At 39.8% G+C, this 24918-nt stretch overlaps 1 protein-coding gene and 1 pseudogene across 1 annotated transcript in view; both read right to left on the reverse strand.

Moving 5' to 3' along the window:
- The window catches only part of TMEM132D (transmembrane protein 132D), a 925255-nt gene that overhangs the window by 724915 nt on the left and 175422 nt on the right, over positions 1-24918 (reverse strand). The gene's annotated exons all lie outside the window — the stretch shown is intronic.
- Positions 5581-6021, reverse strand: LOC118833399 (annotated as a pseudogene).

The raw sequence follows: 24918 nt of genomic DNA on the forward strand, positions 1-24918 counted from the left end.
AGTTACAGCCACATTGTGCGATGACTAACTTTGATAGACTTGGTTCTTCTCAGCAATGAAAGGTTCTAAGACAACTCCAAAAGGCTCATGATGGAAAATGGTATCTGCATCCAGAGAAAGAATTATGGAGTCTGAAAGCAGATTTAAGCATACTCTCTGCTGTCTCTCTCTCTCTCTCTCTCTCTCTCTCTCTCTCTCTCTCTCTCTCTCATTTTGTTTCTTCTTTCTCATGGTCCATTCCATTGGTTATAATTCTTCTTTGCAACATGACTAATGTGAAAATATGTAGAGCCTATATCAGTTTGCACAGGGAAGGAGGGAGGGAGGAAGAGGTGAAAGTTTGGAGCTCAAAAGCTTGTAGAACTAAATATCATAAACTAAAAATAAATAAATAAAATCTAAAAAGAATATAATATAAAAATCAAAATACACACACACACACACACAGACACACACACACACACACACACACACATATATATATATATATGTGTATGTATATATATATATATATATATATTTTTTTTTTATAAGATTCCTCACTGCCTACCCCCAGGAATCAAAGTCAAATTCCCTGAGCTATACATCACAGACAACTCTCACTTTTGTTTTCAAAATTGAGATAAGGTTTGCATTTCTCTAGTCTTGTTGCACCTCTCCATTCCCCAGGGATCCTTCTTAGAGCCTTTGTAACATCTTTCAGAGCTTCCATCTCATCATCATCACATTTGTTTCCTTTAGCTTCTGTTGACAAATTCTACGTTGGCATGGGTTCACTTGACTGATTAGAGCTGGTGCTAATGAGGTTAAGGGCTATGAGTTCCAGCTTAAGCAGATTAGCTTCACATAGAGGAAAATAAGCTATTTCCTGATCACACAGTAAACCCTCAGCTCCGGCCAATCATTTAAAAAGGGTATCCAGCTGGTCACCAAGGGAATTGGAGGAAAGTCTAGATGTGTAGCAGTATAAAAGTAGGGAGAGAGCAGGACTGTAATTGGGAGCAGAGTAATCTGGATACATACCAGCAAAGAAGGGAAAGACTCTAGGATTACAGTGAAGAGATTGGAGTTCTGGACCCAGCTCTGCCTCATATAAGTAACATGCTGGTAGATGGCCATTCATTTCTCTAGGATTATAAGATCACTGACAGAGCTGAAGAGACTTTAGAAGCCACCAAATGCAACATCCTTTATAGTCAATGATCTGTAAGGTCTTTTCCATCTATAAATGCTATCTACTAAGACATGCATTCTGATTGTTCAACAGATCTTTAATAAAAATTTGTTGAAGAAATTAATCATTTCCAATTAGGAGACAGAGTGCTAGACTTGCAGTCAGGGATATCCAGTTTCAAATTCTGCCTCTGAAAAGAACTAGACATGTTGCTCCAAGTAAATCACTTAGACAAGGATTTACAGCAAAAGAGACTTTAAAGATGATCTAAGTGCAACTCCCTTATTTAACAAATGAAGAAACTCAATGGTAGAGAAATGGACTTGAGTTAAATTTCAATAGATGTAAGGTTATTGAGATAGTTGAAATATATTAACACATTTAATACTAACAACAACTGATTAGATGGGCAACACAAGTAGGATTATTCCTATTTGTCAGGTGTGGAAACTAGGGCACCTACCTATCATTGGACTGGTAGGAACTGTCAGATGCAGGGTTCAAACTCAGGTCTGTCATGAATAGCAATAGTAGTAGTAGTAGTAGTAGTAGTAGTAGTAGTAGTAGTAGTAGCAGTAGCAGCAGCAGCAGCAGTATTAGTGAAAGAGGTAGAGGAGGAAGAGGAAGAGAAGGAGGGAGGAAGAAAAGGAGAGGAGAAGAAGAAAGAGGAGGAGGAGGTGGTGGTAATGGTAATGGTGGAGGTAGTGGACGTGGTAGTGGTAGTAGCAGTAGTTGTCATTCTTGTTGTTACACAGCACTTTGAGGTTTGCAAAATATCTATCTCATTTCATCTTCAAAACAACCTTGGGAGGTTGGTGCTATTATTAAATTTCCATTTGACAGACAAGGAAACTGAGGAGCAGAGAGTCTAAGTAACTTGCCCAGGGTCACGCTGCTAGTAAATGTCTGAGGTCAAATTTGAACTGAGGTCTTCCTGACTATAGTTCTAGCACTCTATCAGCTGTAACATCTAGCAATCTTAAATCCAAGTCAGGTACCCTTGCCATTCTGTCACATTTACCACCCTCTGAAGGCTCAATGAGATTGTGTTAAAGACACAATCCAATGCTGAAGGATCCTTGGCTTGAGAGTGGGAATGCCCCAGAGCATTCAGTTCCTATTTGCCTCTATTCTTGGTCTGCAGTAAAGTTGCCGCATTAAGTTATTCCATATTAAAATGAGTAGCACTGCACTTCATGATTTTTAAAAAATGTTTACATTAAAATTTAATTAGTTCAAGGATTAAATTGGTTTCCAAAAAAAAAAAGACCAACCACTTTCCCCCCTGCCTGCTTTTAAGGGCAAAGTCACTGTGAAAGATACAGGAAATGATACAGGAAATTGGAGGGAAGCTCAGCTAGGAAAGAACTGGGAACAAGGGGGAAGGGGAGCCATGGGAAGAAGTGTGTAAACAATGACACAAAAGCACATGCACCAAGTGTCCCATTTTCAGTTAGTTAGACATCCACAGACAACTCTGCCTGAGCTGTACCCCAGCAGAGCTGCATTTCTATGCCACACTAGAATTGCCTGGTGCTGAAAGCCCCAACACAGCTTTACAAAGAGCCAGAGGCCCCCAACACAAAGACTTTTACACTATCTGGAGAAGAATTCTATTCAGCTGCATTAAGGCAGGGAAAGAAGAGGAATAGTGTGACACTTCTGAACTCTGAGGCACCATCCAGATCCCACTGCTGTGAGCCATATGCAGATTTGGGAGCCCTCTCCTCCCCCTATAAGCATGTGAACATACACAGGCACCTATGAACACATACATATACACACACACCCCACAAACTAGTCCATCACTCCTGGCCCCGAACCATATGACACACATTGATGGTATTAGAATACTGCACCATGCAGAATAAAGTACTGTCTCTGGAAGATTATACCCAGTGTGGTCTCTTCCAGCCCTAACTTTGTGATCTTTTCATTTCATGGCCTTGGAGGTCCCTTGAAACTCAAAATCTATGTTCTTGTAAATCATAGCACATCCTTCAATATTTCAAGGATACATGATATCATAAGTATGGATGTATATCTAGTATATCTAGTATATCTAGAAGTGAAAGGGACCTAATAGACCACTAAGTCCAACAATCTAGTCTTACTGATGAGGAAACTGAGTTCCAGAGAGTTTATTTACTCAAAGTCACACTGGAAGTAAGTAGCAGAAGCTGGACTCAAATTCAAGCACTGTGACTCCAAGTTCAGCACTGCCACAGAGGACAGCTCTTCTACAGCTTTCTGAGATTTTTCTATGGCCAAAACTTAATCATCCTCTACCAGCCAACATGGTGATCAGTCTCTCAAGTGGCAGCTCTCAGTTTTCAGGGGTCAGACAAATAGTCAATGCCTGTCCCACTTGGCAAGCCCTACCAGTGATCATTCTCTGCCAGGGTAGCCTTTGAAGAACCACCATTAAGGCAGCTGAGGGTTGCAGTGGATATTGCTCTGGACCTAGAGACAGGAAGACCTAAATTCAAAACTGGCCTCAGACATTTACTGGCTTAGTGACCCTGAAAACGTCACTTTACTTCTGTTTATTTTAATTTCCTTTCCTGTAAAATGGGCATAGTAATAGCACCTACACCTCCCCTCCCCCACCAGAGTTGTGAGGATCAAATGAGATAACATTCATAAAGCACTTAGTATAGTGCCTGGCTCACAGTAGATGCCAAGTAAATACTTATTCCCCTCCTCTTTTCTTTGTTTTTAAAAATCTCTCTCTCCAGTGCTTAGCACTTGTCATGTAGAGAGCATTTATTAAGTGCTCCCCAACCCCCACCCCATTTATTCATATCTGGAAGGAACCTTAGAACACAGAAGTCACAACAGTGTCAGAGTTGGGAAAAAAACAAAACTTTAAAACACAGACTGTCGCCGGGAGGGATAGACTTTAGAACATGGAACATACAAGATGGGATCAACCTTAGAACATTGAACATAGAATTTCTCACCAATAAGCTTCTTTGTTTTTTTGTCTTTGTACTCAAACACCTAGTGCAATGCCTGATGCATATATCAGTACATGCTTAAGAAATGCTTGTTAAATGAAGGAAGGAATAGAATGTTGAAACCAGAAAAGATCTTAGGACATTGAATGTTGAAGATGAGAAAGACCTTCTAATCACTTAGTTCAGGGGTGGAGAACCATATGTGGCCTTGAGGCTGCAGGCTCCCCACTTCCGATCCTAGTTCAACTACTGAATTCTATGTAGGAAGAAAATATACAACTATTTCCACACACTATGTGGAGTCAGAGGAAGGAAATACGATTTTTGCCTGGCAGGACATCCAAGAAGGATGTTCTTTAAGGAGGAGCACTCAAGCTAGGTTTTAAAAGCATGGGTAGGATTTCATGAAGTAGAGATGAGGTTGGGCACTGGAGTACATCCAAAAATAAGACACTCCAGGAGCAAAGTCACAGAGGGAAGAAATCACAAACTCTTCATCCCATCTAAAGGCAGGACTCATCAAATCCCAACCAAAGAGAGTGAAAAGGAAACCCAAAGAGAATCAGAGAAGACTCCACAAAGAAAGTGAAATTTGTGTTGTTCATTGCAGTCAGATTGTGGAGGACCTTAAGAAGTAAGCTGAGAACTCTGTATCTTATCCTAGAGGGATTAAATTAGTCCTGTCCCGCATGTCCCCAAAGAAGTGATCTAGAAGCAGTGGGGTGAAAGTTCCCAAAAGATTCTAAGAGAAGTCCTCCTCTCTGAAGAGAGTAGTTTCACACTAATATTCCTAAGTGAGACTTGAATGTAATTTATAAACACAACCCTTGGATAAACAGAAAAATGATGCTACTAGAAAGATGACCTCATCTTCCCTCTTAAAAGGGACATCTAGTGATCAATGACACACATACTTTAACATGAGCACTATCCTAAATCAGATATCTCTTGTCTTAATTGAGGATTTGATTTTCAAACTGGAAAGGACTCCCAGAGCACAATCAGCAGTGAGGGGGGAACATGACCTTCCTTCCCTCCTTCTTTACTTCCTTCCTTCCCTCCTTTCTTCCTCCCTGCCTTCCGGTCTCCCTCCTTTCTTCCCTTTTCTCCTTTTTCTTCCTTCCTTCTTTCTATCCTTCCCTTCTACCTTCCTTCCTTCTTTCCCTCCTTCCTTCCTTAGTTCCCTCTTTCCTTCCCTTTCTCCCTCCCTCCCTCCTTTGCTCCCTCCTTCCCTCTCTCCTTCATTCCTTCCCTCCCTCCTTTCTTTCTTTTTTTTTTATTAATACAGTATTTATTTGTCTTCCCTCTGTCAAACCCTGAGTCCATGGCTTTCTCCAGGGCTGCCTGGTAAGATGGCTGGGGAGGTATACACGGGCTGAAAAGAGACCAGGAAGGACCAGGACGAGGAGGAACATTCAGAAATGTTGGGGGATAGAAATGGCTCCATCACATGGACAAGAGGATGAGGAAGGCCACCATCAGGCAAAAGAGCCCCATGGCCTCAGACAAGGCAAAGCCCAGGATGGTGTAGGAAAAAAGCTGTTGCTTCAGGGAAGGGTTCCTGGCATAACCGATGATAAGACTTCCAAACACAGTCCCAATCCCAGCTCCAGAGCCGGCCACCCCCACAGTGGCAGCCCCAGCCTCAATGAACTTGGCTGCTGTGTCAATGTCCCTTGAGATGGCGCTAGTTTGGAATCCACATCTGGGGACAAGTGAGGTCAAGGGACCTGATGCTGCCAAAATGCTGAGGTTCTCATCTGTCCGAACCTCTGGCTATTTCAGTACCACTGCAGTTAATGGTCTACTCAGTATCTGAGAGCTGCTCCTCACAAAGGCAGGGGTAGAGATGAACTTGGTGCAGGTGTACATTCTCAGGGGGTGAGGGGCAAAGCTGAAGAGCTGCTGGCAGAGCAGAGGAGACAGAGAGGGGGGCCTTCCCTCTTTTCTTTGCTCCCTCCTTCCTTCCTTTGCACCTTCCTTCCCTCTCTCCTTTCTTTCTTCTCTCCTTTCTCTCTCTTCCTCAACCCCTTCCCTCTCTATCTGAAAGACAACAGCCAGACATTTATGCCTCCAAATTCCACTGTGCCATTTTCAGTGAACTATACCTACCATCTCTTCCCTCACTTCCAACCTCAAAATTACAGTGAAAATTGCTTTTAAGGTCCAAGTGAGCCACAACCCAGCCTCTTTCCCATTTCATTTTATTCTGATACAGCTTTTATACCCACATCTGTCAGTCTTTCTGATCAACAGAAACTCATGTCTGAAGAATGGTTTATTGTCAGTCTATTGATTAAGATCTGAGGAGGAAGCCAGGTGAAGGCTCCCAGAAATGATTTCATCTCTATTCTTTTGTATCATGAACATGAATTACAGTAACTATATTCTACTCATCCATTTGCTTTTACTTTCCATTACTGTTTTTTTTAAAGCTCCCTAAATATTGGTTCATATTTGCCATTTCAGTGAAGACAAAAAGCAGTGAAAACCATGGAATATTTGCATCAAAGTGCAACCTGGCCCACATAATAACAAGGTCACCTGATACTTTCTAAATATTCAAGAAATATTATGCAAATGATTAAAAAGGCATGCAAGAGAGAATTCTGTTTGAGTTTGAAAAATACCTTTTCCTGAGCGTGGAAAAAAAATTATCGATTCCCCATACATGTTCCATCCACCCTCCTATATTTAGCTCTATCTAGGGAATTAAATCTTGAAATTGTCCCTCCAAGATGGTAATAAGGAAAACTATTCTCTTCTGAAATCCTTCCACAGAATTCAAACTACACAAAAATCATAGAATGTCAAAATTGAAAGGATTTCTAGAAATCATCTAATCCAATCTGTATCTGAATCAGAATCCTCTCTATTGTCCCCTTAACAAACCATCACCTAGCCCCTGCTTGAAGACCTCCATCGAGGCAGAGTCCTCTACCATTTAAGGCAGCCCATTTTCATTTTGGACATCTTTGATTGTTAGGAAATGTCTCATAAAATGACACTAAATTTCTTCCTTTGTGGCCTCCATGCACTGCTCCCAGGTCTGCCAACAGGACTAGAAAGAGGCAACTGTCTCAATATTCTGAAAACAGACAAGAATGAGTTCATCAAACTGTAGGCTAATAAGCTTGACTTGTTTTTGATGGCAACATTCTGGAATGGATTATTTATTAAAGAGATGGTTAGTGAAAATCTAAAGATGAGGAAGTTGTGAGGATGGCTCCAAATAAACACATTATGACCTTTATTTCTTTCTGTTTGACAGAATGAAACCATGGGAGGGAAGAGGATGGAAAGGGAGGGGAAGGGAGGAGAGGGGAGGAAAGAGAAGGGGAAGAGAGGAGAGAGGAGGGGGGGATGTGTAATGACAGCCACACTGGCATACCCAGGATGGCTGCTATCATGGGTTCTTAGATCTGCTTTACTGAGGAAAGCAACTTTAAAGGGGTCCATGATCTTTAAGTACATGAAATACAAACAGAGAAAACACAAGCAGAGAAATGAAGACCAACAGACAGGGCTCTACTTCCTGAATCAAAGCAATATTGCTATATACTTTATATCCACCACTGAATTGAGAGAGCTTTTACAGTCGGGGAGCTCTGAGCATACCACCACCAGAGTCTCAAGAAGATCCTTCTTGCAAGCGATCCCCCAAAGCAAAAGCTCACCTCTCAAAATATACACCCTTTTGGGTAATAGGCTCAGAGCCAGAAGGCATCACAACCCCCTGACTCAGCACCTAATTAGGTTAGTACCAAAAGGTATGGAAGCCTTCCTACAAGCAAGCAAACTTCCCTTAATGGACTCCACATGAGGCCTCTTGATGGTGGGGAGGGGTGGGGAGAGAAGAGAAAAATTAAGACCATCCATGCTCTTGAGATCACATTCTAATTGGGAGGAGCAACTCATAAAAGAAAAATAAGCTGCAGGAGAGACAAAAGGGAAGTCCTAACGGTTCAGCAACAGGGTGGAGAGCAAGGGCTAGGGGTACTTAGGTTATATAAAGAAGTCTTATGACAGTACCAGAGAACTTCAGGGCATACAATCAGGGCAGATGGTGAGCCCTGGAGGACTTTACGAAGTAGTGGAGGGCATATGGTAAGGCCTAGTCATCTTCCATCTCACTGAAAGGAATAGAGTTGTTGACTCTTATTTCATCCAAGTCATGGGAGCAGTCAAACTTACATGCAAGGAGACAGTGCAGGAAGGAAACCCCCTCACTGAACTAGTAGGAGCAGTGCTTACTACATTCCAGGCACTGTGCTAAGCATGGGGGGATACAAAAAAAGACAAAAGAAAATCCTTGCCTTCAAGAAGCCTGCAATATAATGAGGGAGACCACATAAAAAGTACAAGATGGATGAGACATGGTTGGGCAGCAGTTTATTTGAAAAAAATCTGGGGGACACAGTAGATTGCAAGCCTAGCATACCAAATGTAGCGGGGCAACCAAAAAAGCTAAGATGATATTGGATAGCAATAAAAGAGGGATAGCTTGAAGGAATAAGATCATTTACTTATTGCCATCTGCCCTGGTCTGACCACATCTGGAGTACTGTAGTCATTTGTCGTTGGCAGCAAGTTGACACAGTGGGTAGAGCTCTGGACTTAGATTCAGGAAGACCCGAGTTCAAATCCAGCCTCAGACGCTGACTCACCTGTGTGATCCTAGGAAAATCCTTTAACCTCACTCAGCCTCACTTTCCTCATTTGTAAATAATAGTGCCTACCTCACTGGATTGTTGTGGGGATCAAATGAGATAATATATAAAGCCCTTTTCAAGCCTTAAGGAAGTATCTATCTATCTACATATGTCCATTATATGTAAATATATATACACATATATATGCTAGTGATTATGATAGTGCCAACAATAACGATAAGAAGGAGGAGGAGGGGAAGGAGGAGGTGGATGATGATGATGGCTATGAATGGGTGCTGCAGTTTGGGAAGGGCATTGACAAGTATATTATTCAGAAAAGGGCAACCAGAATGATAAAGAAGCTCAAGTTCATGCCATATGAGGATCAGCTACAGTGATTAGGATGTGAATGGAGAGGAGAAGACTTAAAGGAGGTGGGAGAGCTGCTTCCAAGTACTTGGTGGGCTATCATGTGGAAGAAGGATTATCTTTGATCAACTTAGTCCCAGAGGGGATAGATAGATAGAAGCTGCAGAGAGGGCAGTTGATTTCCAAATAAGACTTCCTAATACTTAGAGTAACCCAAAGCAGAATGGCCTTCCCTGAATGGTAGTAAGCTCTCTGTCCACAGATATCTTCAAGCAAAAGCTGGATGACCACTTGTCAGGGAGTTTATAGCAAAGAGCTTCTTTATTGGGTAGAAGTGATGGCCAACAGGTCCCTCCCAATTGGGAAATACAGAAATTCTACCCTGAGGGACAAAGAACAAGTCTAGCCCCTCTTCCTATCACCATAACAATAGTAATATATTAATAATAAATTCATTACTGGTTACTAATAACCATAAAAAGCATTTATATAGGCCCTCAAGGTTTGCAAAGCATTATATATTAAAAACAACCCTGTGAGGTAGATGATAAGGAAACAGATGAGGAAAGTGTGGCTGAGAGAAGTTGAATCACTTGCCCAGAGTCACATAACTAGTAAGTGTCTAAGGCAGGATTCAAATTCAGGTCTTCCTGACTCCAAGCCCAACAGTCTATCCACTACTTCATTGAACAGGCTTTCAAATTCTTGAAGGCAGTTTTAATGACTGCCCCCCTTCCAAGTCTTGTCTTTACCAGTCTAGCTTTACACAGTCCCTTCAACTTTTCCTCACATGGCATGATTTCAAGACCCTTCATCATCTTGGTCGCTGCTTCTAAACACTCCCCTGAGGAGAAATAGAAGCAAGTAGGACCTTTCTATTCATTTCTTTTTTAAAAAACATTCCAAATTCCTTTATTTTTTATGAGAAGTCATACAAAGTAGATTTCCATATTAGCTAGGTTGCAAAAGAAAGCACACACAACAAAAAAAAATAAAGAAACTGGAAAATATGCTTCAATCTACACTCAGAGTTTATCACTTCTTTCTCCGGAGGTTGATAGCATTTTTCATTACGGGTCCTTTGGAATTGTCTTCAATCGTTGTCTTGATCAGAATAGCTAAGTCTTTCACAGTTGATCATTGTTACAATATTGCTATTAATGTGTACAACGGTCTCCTGGTTCTGCTCAATTCACTTCACATCAGTTAAGAAAAGACTTCCCAGGTTTTTCTGAAACCATCACGCAATCATTTCTTATAACACAATAGTATTCCATCATAATCATACACCATAACTTATTCAGCCCTTCCCTAATTGATGGAATCTTCTAAATTTCCAATTCTTTGTGACCATAAAAAGAGATACTATAAATATTTTTGCACAAATACATAATTTTTTTTCTTTTTCTTCGATCTCTTTGGGACGTAGACCTAGTAGTGGTATTGCTGGGGCAAAGGGTATGCACAGTTTTATAATTCTTTATAGCCTTTCTGTACCTTCCTTTCCCTTGAAGACTTCTTGCCATGAGGTTACTTTTGAGCAATCCCACAGAAACAGTGATTGATCATACAGGATGTATTTCTAAGTAGTAATTATTCTATAACAAGAAGGTAGCTTTGACATGTTGAACAGGACTCCCTAAACCACACATTCTCCCAGAAAATGCTCGTTTTTCTCATCCAGGGTGCCACTGCTGTTTGTATTTCCCTAAAACCAGTCACTATCACCACTTTAAACTTTTGATTAAGTGTTATCCTCTAGTGATGACAAGTTTATTTCCTCCTGACAAAGGAAATATTTGGATGGGAGTTATAAAGCCTCCTCGACAGGTGTGTTCAGCAGGCCTCTCTTAGGGCTTGTTTTCTGGACTGGCATCAAAGCCTCACTCTCCCTGTGATGCACAATCATTGTTTTCAAGCCCTTGGCCTGGACCCAAGAAGACAGCAGAGAAGAAGGAGAGGAGTGGGAGGTGTCTGGCTTACCCTTGGTGAGACACAGCCATCAGACAGGAAAAGAGAGAACATTTTGAGGGCCTCAAAGGTAGGGTGGTGGGCTGATGGATGGCTGAAGCCACAACCTGACAGATGGGGTGCCCCCTACAGCTCTCAAAGGACTCAAGCAGAGTTTTAGACAGAGTACCTGTATACCTCCCTTCAAAAAGGACTTTTTCTCACCAGCATAACCAATCATCCCAGTGTCCTTGAGTTAAGGGCAAAAAAGGTGATTCAGCAAAATGTTCCCAGTAATTCACACATCTAAACTGGTGTGTGTGTGTGTGTGTGTGTGTGTGTTCCTATGAATTGTATCTTGGAGTCATTAGCCAAAAACACTATCTAGACATATAGGATTCATTTTCTGATGGATTACAGGATGTTGCTTGAAGAGATGGGTAGTATGGGTATCACTTGAAGAATAGTGAGCTTAGAACCTGGATTTGAAATCTAGTTGTCCTTTGGGTGACCTTGGGCAAGAGATCTGGCCTCTCTCAGTCTCAGATTATCCATCCATAAAATGGGGGTAATAATGCTGGGCATACCTGTTTCCTGGGGATTTTGTAAAGATTTTACTAAATCACGGATGAGGTAGCATTTTGGAACCAACAAAAACAAACCCATTCTACAAATGTCAAATATTAATGTCATGCTGGGTAATTTTATTGCTATTGATCAAAATCATTCTGTTTTGTTTTTACTTTCTTTGCATCTCCAGAGCATAACCCAGTGCTGTAACATAACAGAAATGCTTATCAGATTGTCTCCTCAGCTTCCAGCACAGTGCCTGGCACAGAATAGATGCCTAATAAATCCTTGATGATTTGAATTTAATTGTCTCATGGCTCTTAAGAAGAGTTGGAATATAGAAGACAATTAATAAATGCCTGGAACATACTAATGCTATATAAATGTTAGCTATTGCTAATATTACTGTAGTTATTGTTATAGCAGGTATCACATAAAAGCCTGCTAAATTAGAAAAATGGAAAAGAATAAATGCCTCCAACGTTGCCCATCTATGTTTTAGAGCAAAGAGAGCAATTTATCTACTGACCACAACAATTTAAAAGGAAAGTACAATGAGACATCAGAAATCTGATGAAGATAGAGGCCAATATTGACTTCAATCAAGCAATAACCATTTATTAAGTACTTACTATGTGCCTGGCAGTGTGCTAACTGCTGGAGATCCACAGAAAAGCAAATACAATCCCTTTCCTCAGGAAACTTACATTCTAATGAGGGAGACAACATGCAGATAAATAGGTACATACAAGAAATATGGAAGGTCCTCTTAGAAGGGAAGGTTCTCCAAGCTGCTCATACTGGGAAAGAAAGGTCTTCTGCAAAGGGTAGCATTTGAAATTGAGCCTCCCTCCCTTCCTCCTTCCCTCCTTCCATCATCTCAATAGCTGGGTAAGGGTTGGGCTATATGTTTCTAATAAGATCTATATTGTTAGATTTGACCAATGACTTGGTTTATTTTGCTTCATGTTACAAGAAAGCGTTCTTTTTTGAGGGAGGGGGTCATTGAGAATGGTGAAATCATTGACTTAGAGCTAGAAGGGGCCTTGGAGGTCATCTCGTCTATTTCTCTTCATTTGCTTTATGAGGGAACTGAGGTCCTGAGAATTTAATTGACTTTGCCAAGGTTATACCAGTAGCTAATGATAGCTAGGACTGAAATCCAACACTTAGAATGTTAATACCTTGTTCTTTCTACTTTTCTTCACTGGCTCTTGGTCCACCTTTTTTTTAAAAAAAATTATTTAAAGTTTCGAGTAAAAATTCTATCTCTTCCTCCATCCCCCACCAAGATGGTAGGCAATCAAATATAGGTTATACATGTGTGATTATGTAAAACATTTCCATTTTAGTCATTTTGTATAAGAACACTCACATAAAAGAAAAAAATGCAAGTGGAAAATAGCATGCTTCAGTCTGTATTTAATCAGTATTAGTTCTTTCTCTGGAGGTGGATGCTATGCATCATCATTAGTCCTTTGGGATTGTCTTGGATCATTGTATGGCTGAGAATAGCTAAGTCATTCACAGTTCTTCATTGAACAATATTTCTGTTGCTGTGTACAATGTTCTCGTGGTTCTGTTCACTTCACTATGCATCATTTCATGTAAGTCTTTCCAGGTCTTTCTGAAATCATCCTGCTTGTCATGTCTTATAACACAGTAATATATTCCATTACAATCATATACTACAGCTTGTTTGGCCATTCCCCAATTGATGGACATCCTTTGATTTCCAATTCTCAGCCACCACAAAAAGAGCTACTAAAATATTTTTGTACAAACAGGTACTTTTCCCCCTTTTTGGATGTCTTAGGGATATAGATCTAGCAATAGTATTTATGGATCAAAGGGTATGCACAGTTTTATAGCCCTTTGGGCATAGTTCTAAATTGCTTTCCAGAATGACTGGATCAGTTCACAACTCCACCAACAGTGCATTAGTGTCCCAGTTCTCTGATATCCCCTCCAACATCCAGCATTTTCCTTTTTTGTGACATTAGCCACTCTGATAGGTTTGAGGTAATACCCCAGAATTGGTTTAATTTATTTGTATTTTTTTTAATCATAGTGATTTGGAGCATTTTTTCATATAACTATGGATAACTTTGATTTTTTTGTTTGAAAACTATTCATATCCTTTGACCATTTATCAATTGGGGAAAGAACTGTATATTTTTTTTAAAATAAAGTTGAGTCAATTCTCTATATATTTGAGAAATGAGGTCTTTATCAAAGATACTTTTTTTGCAAAATTTTATCCCAGTTTTCTGCTTTCCTTACAATTTTGGTCACATTTGTTTTTTTATGCAAAACCTTTTTAATTTTATATAACCAAAAGTATCTATTTTGTATTGTTAATGCTCTCTATATGTTCTTTGGTCCTAAATTCTTCCCCTATCCATAAATCTGACAGATAAACTACTCTGTAATATCTTAATTTGCTTGTGGTATCACCTTTTATGTATAAATCATGTATAACCATTTTGACCTTATCTTGGTATATAGTATGAGATATTGGTTTATATCTAGTTTCTGCCATATTGTTTTCCAGTTTTCCCAGCAGTTGTTGTCAAATAATGAGTTTTTGTTCCAAAAGCTTGCATCTTTGGGCTTATCATATACTAGATTACTACGGTCATTTACTATAATATAATTTGTACCTAATCTTTTCCACTGATCTGCCATTCCATTTCTTAGCCAGTGACAGATTGTTTTGATAATTATCATTTTTAAGCATAAATAAAATATCTAAATTTTTAATTAGTTATTTCCCAAGGTCATTCAAAGAGTCAACAACATAACGATTCAGCCTCTGTTTCTTTGACTTCCCATTTGCTTAGTCTCCTGCTCACTGATGTTTTCCCAACTTCAGTAAGAACTAGTTCCTGGAGGACAAGATAGGTTTAGAAGTGACTCATGATTAAATTAAATTAGGGAGCCAAACTCTGAATTTAAGTAGGGGTAGATTAATAGGTGTCACTGCAAGAAAAAGCTGAAACCATAGCCTTAAAAGTGTTGCATATATTTTGAACTGATGGGGAAAAAAAGAAAAAAAATCTGTACAGCTTTGAAAGTAAAAGAAATGAGACCTCCATTAACATTTCAGACAGCTAACCCAACGTAAGTTTATACATTTCTCTTGCTTCATTCTGGAAATAATACTCTTCTCTGTTAACAGACTGCACCCAGCTTGTCAGTGTTCCTCTAACCAAACCTATTAGGCTGTCTTCATTCCTGCATCTTTTTTGTGTGCTGCCTTCAAAAAGTGAATGGGAAAGATTGCTGCCCATCAAGGGAGGTAGGAGGAGGAGGATGGAGACAGAAGGGCAGCAGGAAGAAGAATGTCTCTGGAGAGAAGGGTTACCTCTTGTCCTCACTGAGAGTAGAAAAGAGAAGTTGACTGTCAGTGGGTAGGATGGGAAAAGAGACCACAGTGAAGTAACTGCCACTATAAAAGAGGCATTCAGAATAGTAAAAGGATAAAATGAAGAGGGTTTTTTAAAAGCATTATTAAAGGATGAGAATATATATAATGTGCATATGCACATGTGATTATATACATATAAAATATATGCACACAACACATACGTACATATATATGCACATATGCCCACACCCACATATATACATGTATGTACCCACATATATACATGGCCACACCCACCTATATGTGTATGTACATATATGAATAGATATATAAGTATATACATACACATGTGTGTAAACATATAGTAACGTGTGAAAACACAAGTGCATCTACGTATATATGCACATGCATGTTGATGCACATACGCATACGCCAATGTACATGCACATACATGTATTGTACACATGTGAATATACATAGATATGCACATATACACACTGAGACACATGTATGCATGTATAAACATGCACTTAATGGTATTATTTCTTGCCTCTCAAACTATTTCTTGATTCATTTTGTTCCTGGTATAATGGCATTTTTTTTCTTCAAAAATAGAAAAGCCTGACTGGGAGGATGGAATGAAAGAATGGAAATAAAGGAGGAAAAAGAAACAAAAAGGATAAAGAGAAAGTAGGAGAGAAAGGGAAAGATGGTGAAGGGAAAAGAGAAGGAGAAGAAGTAAAGAGGGAAGGGAGGAAGAGAGGGAAAGGGGAGTAGAAAAAGAAAGAGAGAGAGAGAAAAAAGAGGAAAAGAAAGAAAGAAAGAAAAAGAAAGAAAGAAAGAAAAGAAGGAAAGAAAGGAAGGAAGAAAGGAAGAAAGGAAGAAAGGAAGAAAGGAAGAAAGGAAGAAAGGAAGAAAGAAAGAAAGAAAGAAAGAAAGAAAGAAAGAAAGAAAGAAAGAAAGAAAGAAAGAAAGAAAGAAAGAAAGAAGGAAAGGCTTTGCATATGTACGTGGTATGTTTGTTCTCTTCAAATAGATATATACTTCCCAAGATCAGAAATGGTATCCTCAAGGAATATGCTGTGGGTGCCTAGATAGTGTTAATAAGTAGAAAAATATGTTTAAACAGTACCTGGAGCATAGAGACTGTGCTGGTCTTCATGTTTCCTGGAATATAGTAGACACTAAAATGTTCCATAGGGATTTTCAAACAGTAGGTGCCTAATACGCATTGAATTGAAACAAACTAAATACAGTCACAATGAATGGCATATAAATAAGGCCAGGGCACGTAACTAGGAGTTATAATACCTGGGTTCAAATTTTGGCTCTGATATTCACTTGTCTTGTTAATGTGGGAAAATCATTTGACCTCTTTGAACCTCAATTTCCTATAAGGATGATTAGAGCACTTATTTTCTGAGGCTGTTTTGAGGATCAAATGAGACAATAACTGTAAAAGGGCCTAGCACAGTGCTTGGCACATCGTAGGTGCTAAATAAACATTAGAGATGATGATGATGATGATGATGATGATGATGTCAGAGAGTTATGAGGAAAGCATGTTGCCATCTTAAAGTGCTATACAAATGTGAATATAAATTCAACAACAAATGGACAAGCATTTATAAAGTACATAATAGATAATACTGTGGATACTGTGCTAGACAAAGATGAGACAAAGATGAGGTTCCTGCTTGGAACCTCATATTCTAATAAATAAAACACTACATATGTGGATAAGTAAAAACAACTCAAATACAGAAAAATCGGGGGAGCACTGAAGCCTGGAGAGATCAAGTAAGGCTTCATGTCTGAGATGGCATATTAACAGACCTTTGAAAGGAGCACAGAATTCCACAAAAATGGAAGGGAAAAGGGAAAACATTCCTGGCATGGACAGAGCAGAAGTTGAGATGTCCAACACAGAGAACAGCAAATAAGTCAGCATTCAAGAGGAATAACATGAAATCAGTCTCTAAAGATAGGTTGTAGCCAGATTGTAAAAGGTTTTAAATGTCAAACGGAGAAATTTCTATTTTATCCTAGTGATGATTAGAAACCAGTGATGCTTCCTGAACAAGGGGATGGCACAGTCAGACCTGTGCTTTAGGAATATCAATTTGGTAGCTATGCAGAGGATATATTGGAAAAGGGGAAGACTAGGGGCAGGAAGAGCCATTTAGAGGCTTTTATAATTGTCCTGGCAAGTGATGATAAGGAACTGAATGAGGGTGGTAGCTGTGTGAGATGAGGGAAGGGAATGATGGATTCAAAGAATATTGTAGAGGGAGATTTGCTAAGATTTAGCACCTGGAGATGGAGGAAAGGGAAGAATGAAGAGGAAGAGGGATAGTGAAAGTAGTAGTAGTAGTAGCAGTAGTAGTAGTTGTAGTAATAGTAGTAGTAGGAGTAATAGTAGGAGTAGGAGTAGGAGTAGCAGTAGTAATAGGAAGAGGAGGAGTAACATTTACATAGCACTGTGTTGTTGTTGTTCAGTCACATACTACTTTTTGTGTGATTTTCCTGGCAAAGATACGGTAGTGGTTTGCCATTACCTTCCCCAGTTCATTTTGCAGATGAGGAAACAGAGGCAAACGAAGTTAAATGACTTGCCCAGGGTCACATAGCTAATAAGTGTCTGAGGTCAAATTTGAACTCAGCAAGATGAGTCTTCCCGACTTTAGCCCCGGCACTCTCTCCACTGCACCACTTAGCTAACTGATCATTTTTTGAAAGTTTGCAAAGAGCTTTACAAATATCATCTCATTTTTTCCCCTTACAACAGCCCTGACAAGCAGACAATATTATTAACCTCATTGTACAGATGAGAAAACCTGAGGCAAATAGCAGTGAACTGACTTACCCAAGATCACACAGCTAGTAAGTATCTGAGGCAGAATTTGAACTCAGATCTTCCAGACTCCAGGTTCAGTATTCTATCCACTGTACTACATGCATAAGTAAATTCTGACTTCATGTCCAATGCCCCTAACCAATGAGCCACTGAGATGCCTGTAGGAAGATAGGACAATTAAATCTAAATCCTAGGTTATTAGGAGAGGTAAGTAGGAAAATGATGGTACCCACACGAAAATAGGAAAGTGAGAAAGTAAGGTGCTTTTATGGGGAAAAATGAGTATTATTACAACTGTAAAAGATCAGGGTAGAATTTATTCCTCTCTAATCCAATAAACAAGGATTAAGTACCAAATGTATGTAAAAGGATTTGCTAGGCTCTGGGAATATGAAGACAAAATTTAAATGTTCCTGCCCTCAATGAATATATTGTATCAGGGGATGCACATAGAAAAAAAGCATTAATTTATTCCTTTCAAAGCAATAAATGTATCAGGAATTTTCCCCCAATTTGGTCTATCTTCCAACCCCTTCCGTTCCTTCTATAGGGACAGAGACTAAACCAGTGATTTCACTGGTTGAGGGAACTCCCAGAGAAGAAAACTCCCTCCCCTAACACAGACCAACACCATCTCTGCAGTTAGAGGACTCTCCCACAGCACATAGAGGTTCAATGACTTGCCCAGAGTCACATGACCAGTAAGTGTCAGAGGCAAGGACTGAACCTAGGATTTCCTGACTTTGAGGTTGGTTCTCTATCTACTGCATCACACTCCCAGATACCACACTCACCATTGCTCATTGAGAGCTTTAAGAATTTTGATGCTTCCCATGGGTCTATACCTGGTAGTTAGGTAATGCAGTAGATGGAGAGCTGAGCCTGGAGTCAGGAAGACCTGAGTTCATATGTGGCCTCAGAAAGTTATTGGCAGTATGACCCTGGGCAAGTCACTTAACTTCTGTCAGCCTCAGTTTCCTCATCTACAGAATCGGGATAATAATAGCATCTACCTCCTAGGGCTGTTGTGAAGATCAAATGAGACGATATTTGTAAAGCAATTAGCATAGTACCTGGCATATACTCTTGGAGGGGGAACATGTGGCCCTCTAGGTCCTCAAGTGTGGCCCTTTGACTCCAAAGTTTATATTCAAAGGGCCGCACTTGAGGACCTAGACGGGGCCACACATGCCCTTGAGGCTTCAAGTTCCCCAACCCTGGATAATTTGTTATTTTCTTGCCTTCCCTCCTGTCCAATTGCTACAAGTATCTATCAAAATTAACCTATTAGCAGATTAGCAGAATGTCACACTGCATAAGCTTGGTAGCATTTTCATTTCACAAAAATCTTGGTTAAACGGTGACTGAAGATTTTCTGAATAATGAGGAGGTAGGTATTACAAAGATGAAAATATTCCTCTTTTTCAGATTAGGGAACTGAAGCTCAGAGGGGTTTGAATTTGGGGCTTTATGGACTCCAAGTCAGCATTCTTTCCACAAATGTTTACCTGAGCTACCACTTAGTAAAAAATAAATAGGGAAATATGCACACCTTAATTATGCTTGTGTAAAAGTGAACTGAGTACCTAAGCAAAAATCAACAGAGAATGTAAAGAGCTGTAAACTATTTCCAACTGAATCCTCACTAGGTTCTTTTTTGTGTGTGATCTTTCCTGAGTACCTAACTTTTAAAAAAATCTATTTTATAAAAAGCCAGACAATTCCAGAAGTGAGTCCCTTTCCTCCCAGGAAGGCGAAATTAGATTGGCAACATCATTAAGATGAAAGGTTTACAACCACAGACAGACATCCCTTCGTATTTCCAAGGGAAACTACAGCACCATGATCAGAGATGATCAGATAACAAAGGAAAGTTGCCATCAGAAAAACTGGCAATGTTATAATTACAGAAAATGCATTAAGATGAAAGGACATTCCCAGAGTTCACATGGGATCCAATGACATGCTAAACATGAAAGGATTGCTCTCTAGCACTCTCAATGATGGGCAGCCATGAAAATTAAATGGTAAAAAGAATGGAAAAGTTACTTTATCTGTCTAATAATATGCTATGATTCAGCTAAATCCCTGAATTACAAAAAGTAGGAACAATTGTTAAAAAAAAATTACTGCGGAAACTATACATACTTAGTAATCATAAGCTGTATGAGGGCAACAACTATTTCATTCTTCTCTTTGCGTCATTAGTGCCTAGCACTATGTAGGTCACTTTTTTTCTTTTTTTGTAACGATGATTTCATCAGTGGATGGATTTTTCATGTGGCAACTTAGCAGTCATGTTGTCTTAGAGAACTGTCTTAGGGTCCCGCCCATGGCCCCAGGGCCAGTTTGCGGCAGGGGCAAAACTTGAAGTTAGGACATCAGGAATGGCCCTCTATCCAATATGAGATTTGCCTCTCTCCTTCCAAATAGTAAATGCCTCATAAATGTTTGTATAGAGGTAAGATTTGGGATTGTTACAATCAAGATGCAAAAGATCTAGGATTGTATTAGCAGAAGGAACTCCCAATGAAGGAATTCTGTCTACCATCAGAGACCACAACCAATGTGGCATGATGGAGAGGTCAATTTAGTTGTATTCTGAGAACCAAGGTTCAAATTTCTGCCCTGTCACTACCTCAGCCAAGTTATTTAATTTCTCTAGACTTCTATAAAATGTGATAGTTGGACAAGGTGACCTCCGTGTTTTCTCTAACTCCAAATCCAAAACACCATCCATGCCACAACATTCTAATATTATATAATATTTAAAATAATCCCTCCACTTGGGACTATTACTACATCAGGATCAGAGCGGAAGGATTGTGTTTCAAAGTATTTTAAAATTCTTGGGGAAAGCAATATTTCAGGCACAAAATAGCCAGCCAAATATATCTTTCTGTTCTCTCAGTTCAAGAACTAGTGGTAGAATATTTATTTCTGCTAACGTACAGCCAGCATCAGGAGAAAATAGTCTCTAAACATCATAAAAAGAAGAATAATTATCACTGTGTTAGGGATAAGAAATTTGCAGAGAAGGGCATGAAACTCTTCGAAGACAAGGCAATAAATGAAATGCACTCCCAGGACCCTCTCCTAGCTGAGTGTCAGTCACGGGTGGAAAAAAGAGAAAAGCACCTCTGTAGGGCAACAAATCAGTGAGTGTAAATTAAAAACCACACAAACAGAGTAGGTAAGCAGCAAGGAGATTATGAGGGAGTGGTTACTGGAAATCCTGTCAGCCTCTGCCATGAAAGGTTTACTAGAAGTGGGGAATTGGGACTTGGGCTTCAAACAAGAGCTAAGACAGGAGATATGACAGGGTAAGGAATATATACCAGAGAGGGGAACTTTAAAAAAAAAAAACAGCATTTTAAAAATTTCCAGTAAAGCAAACCTGAAGATAGAAATTCTTCAAGAGATAAAAAAGATTTATGAGATTAACCTTAAAAAAAACTGAAATAATAAGAATGGGTATTCTAAAGAGATGAAAAAATGTCTCCCCAATAATTTATGCCGTCAAGGCTCAGCTCAAGTGCTTACCTTGACCCCCCCCCAGTTGCTATTGACATCGATAGATGTAGACATAGATAAAAATATAGGCATAGACATGGCTAGAGATATTTTGTTACCATAGACATGGAGCTAGAAGGGATCATTTTGCAAATACGGAAACCGAGGAACAAGGAGATTAAATGCCTTGCCTAAGGTCACACAGTTAATACTTATCAGAGGCAGGATTTAAATGCAGGTCCTCTAAATATAGGGTCAGTGATCTTTCCCCTGTATATCCTAATAATAATAATAATAATAATTGTGTGTATGTATATGTATATTTGTATATATAGAGAGTATATGTATGTATATATGTGTGTATGTATATGTATATATGTGTGTATGCATATGTATATATGTGTGTATATGTTTATATATGTGTATGTATATGTTTATATGTGTGTATACATATGTAGAGAGAGTATATGTATGCATATGTGTGTGAATATATATGTATATATATTATATATGTAGCTATGTATGTCTGTGTGCATGTATAATTTTATACAGAGAGACTGAGAAAAGTTAAATGATGCTCAGGATCTCATGGCTAAGAAATATCTGAGGTAAAGCTTGAATTCCAGGACACCCAGACCTCCAAGTTCACCTCTCTATCCACTGTACCAACTGGCTGCCACATTATATTTATTTAGCAATATAAATGTTGTATGCTCCCATTAAAATGAAAATGAGTCAATAGAAAGGACTGTTTGTCAATTGCCGTTGCATACCTAGCACCTAGAATCTAGAGGCAAGGTTCTTAACCTAGGTCCATGAACAGATTTTAACAGGGTCCATGAACTTGGATGGAAACACATACATACATATGTGTATATATACATATAAATATATATATATACATACATACATCTATATATCTTCATTTTCATTAAATTTTTATTGAAAGGGCTGGTAAGCACGGACTAGAGTGAGCTCCGTACCCGAGTCCCTCCAAAAACCTATAAAAATGGCTCTGAACCAATTCTAGAACGGCAGAACCCACAGAACAGCGGAGGGAAGCAGGGCTCCAGCCCAGGAAAGCCCGGATGGTCTCTGGGTGAGCTCTGTTCCACACGGAGCTGGGAGCTGGGAGCTGGGAGCTGGGAGCTGCGAACGGAGTGGAGCAGGGCCCAGCCTGAGCGGTGTGGACGATCCAGACCAGAGGCCGGGCGGAGGGGGCCCTAGCGCCCTGGATGTGTGAGCTGCGGCAGTTACCAGACCCCCTGGACCCACAAACACCAAAGACTGCGGAGAAGGTTAGTGGGAAAAGCTGCGGGAGTGGAAGGAGTTCGTGGTTCGGCTTCCAGCCCCGGGGGCAGCGGAGGTGGGGCAGCTACAGCTGTTGTTACTTCCGGCTCCAGGCCCACCTGGTGGGAGGAATTAAGTGGCGGATCACAGCAGGGGTGCACAGCCTGCCGAAGATCTGAGCCCAGTCTGGACTGGGGTCCTTGGGGAAGGAGGAGTGCGGCTCTGACAGAGCTGGCACCTCCCCCCCAAACGTAGAACATAGAACTCTGTAATCTACAAGCAGTCATACCCCACTGAAAAACTCAAGAGTCAAGTTAGTTGGTTGGGAATATGGCCAGGCAGCGAAAACGCGCCCAGATTCAGTCTCAGACTTTGGATTCTTTCTTTGGTGACAAAGAAGACCAAAACATACAGCCTAAAGAAGACAACAAAGTCATAGAGCCTACAACCAAAGCCTCCAAGAAAAACATGAACTGGCCCCAGGCCATAGAAGAACTCAAAAAGGATTTGGAAAAGCAAGTTAGAGAAGTAGAGGAAAAATTGGGAAGAGAAATAAGAAGGATGCGAGAAAACCATGAAAAACAAGTCAATGACTTGCTAAAGGAGACCCAAAAAAATACTGAAAAATACACTGAAGAAAACAACACCTTAAAAAATAGACTAACTCAAATGGCAAAAGAGCTCCAAAAAGCCAATGAGGAGAAGAATGCCTTGAAAGGCAGAATTAGCCAAATGGAAAAGGAGGTCCAAAAGACCACTGAAGAAAATACTACTTTAAAAATTAGACTGGAGCAAGTGGAAGCTAGTGACTTAATGAGAAATCAGGATATTATAAAACAGAACCAGAGGAATGAAAAAATGGAAGACAATGTGAAATATCTCCTTGGAAAAACCACTGACCTGGAAAATAGATCCAGGAGAGATAATTTAAAAATTATTGGACTACCTGAAAGCCATGATCAAAAAAAGAGCCTAGATACCATCTTTCAGGAAATTATCAAGGAGAACTGCCCTGATATTCTAGAGCCACAGGGCAAAATAGAAATTGAAAGAATCCATCGATCGCCTCCTCAAATAGATCCCAAAAAGAAATCTCCTAGGAATATTGTTGCCAATTCCAGAGCTCCCAGATCAAGGAGAAAATACTGCAAGCAGCCAGAAAGAAACAATTTGAGTATTGTGGAAACCCAATCAGAATAACCCAAGATCTGGCAGCTTCTACATTAAGAGATCGAAGGGCTTGGAATGTGATATTCCGGAGGTCAATGGAGCTAGGATTAAAACCTAGAATCACCTACCCAGCAAAACTGAGTATCATGTTCCAAGGCAAAATATGGACTTTCAATAAAATAGAGGACTTTCAAGCTTTCTCAGTGAAAAGACCAGAACTGAATAGAAAATTTGCCTTTCAAACACAAGAATCAAGAGAAGCATGAAAAGGTAATCAAGAAACGGAAATTGCAAGGGACTTACTAAAGTTGAACTGTTTTGTTTACATTCCTACATGGAAAGATGATGAGTATGATTCATGAGACCTCAGTATTAGGGTAGTTGAAGGGAATATGCATATATATATATATATATATATGTTTATGTATATATATAAGTGAATGTGTATGTACGTATGTATCTATGTGTGTATGTATGTGCATATATATATGTAAAAGAGAGAGAGCAGACACAGGGTGAGTTGAGGATGAAGGGAAGATAGCTAAAAGAAATAAAATGAAATTAAGGGATGAGAGAGTAACATACTGAGAGAGGGAGATAGGGAGAGATAGATTGGGGTGGATTATCTCGCATAAAGGTGGCAAGAGGAAGCAGTTCTATGGGAGGAGGGGAGAGGGCAGGTGAGGGGGGAATGAGTGAACCTTGCTCTCATCAGATTTGGCCTGAGGGGGAATACCATACATACTCAGTTGGGTATCTTACCCCACAGGAAAGAAGAGGGAGGAAGATAAAAAAAAAAAAAGGTGGGGGGATGATGGAGTGGAGGGCAGATGGGGGTGGAGGTAATCAAAACAAACACTTTGGAAAGGGGACAGGGTCAAGGGAGAAAATTCAATAAAGCGGGATGGGTTGGGAAGGAGCAAAATGTAGTTAGCCTTTCACAACATGAGTATTGTGGAAGGGTTATACATAATAATACATGTGTGGCCTAGGTTGAATTGCTCAACTTCTTAGGGAGGGTGGGTGGGAAGGGAAGAGGGAAG

This window comes from Trichosurus vulpecula, chromosome 1 (genome assembly GCF_011100635.1).
Source record: "Trichosurus vulpecula isolate mTriVul1 chromosome 1, mTriVul1.pri, whole genome shotgun sequence".
NCBI classification, from domain to species: Eukaryota; Metazoa; Chordata; class Mammalia; order Diprotodontia; family Phalangeridae; genus Trichosurus; species Trichosurus vulpecula.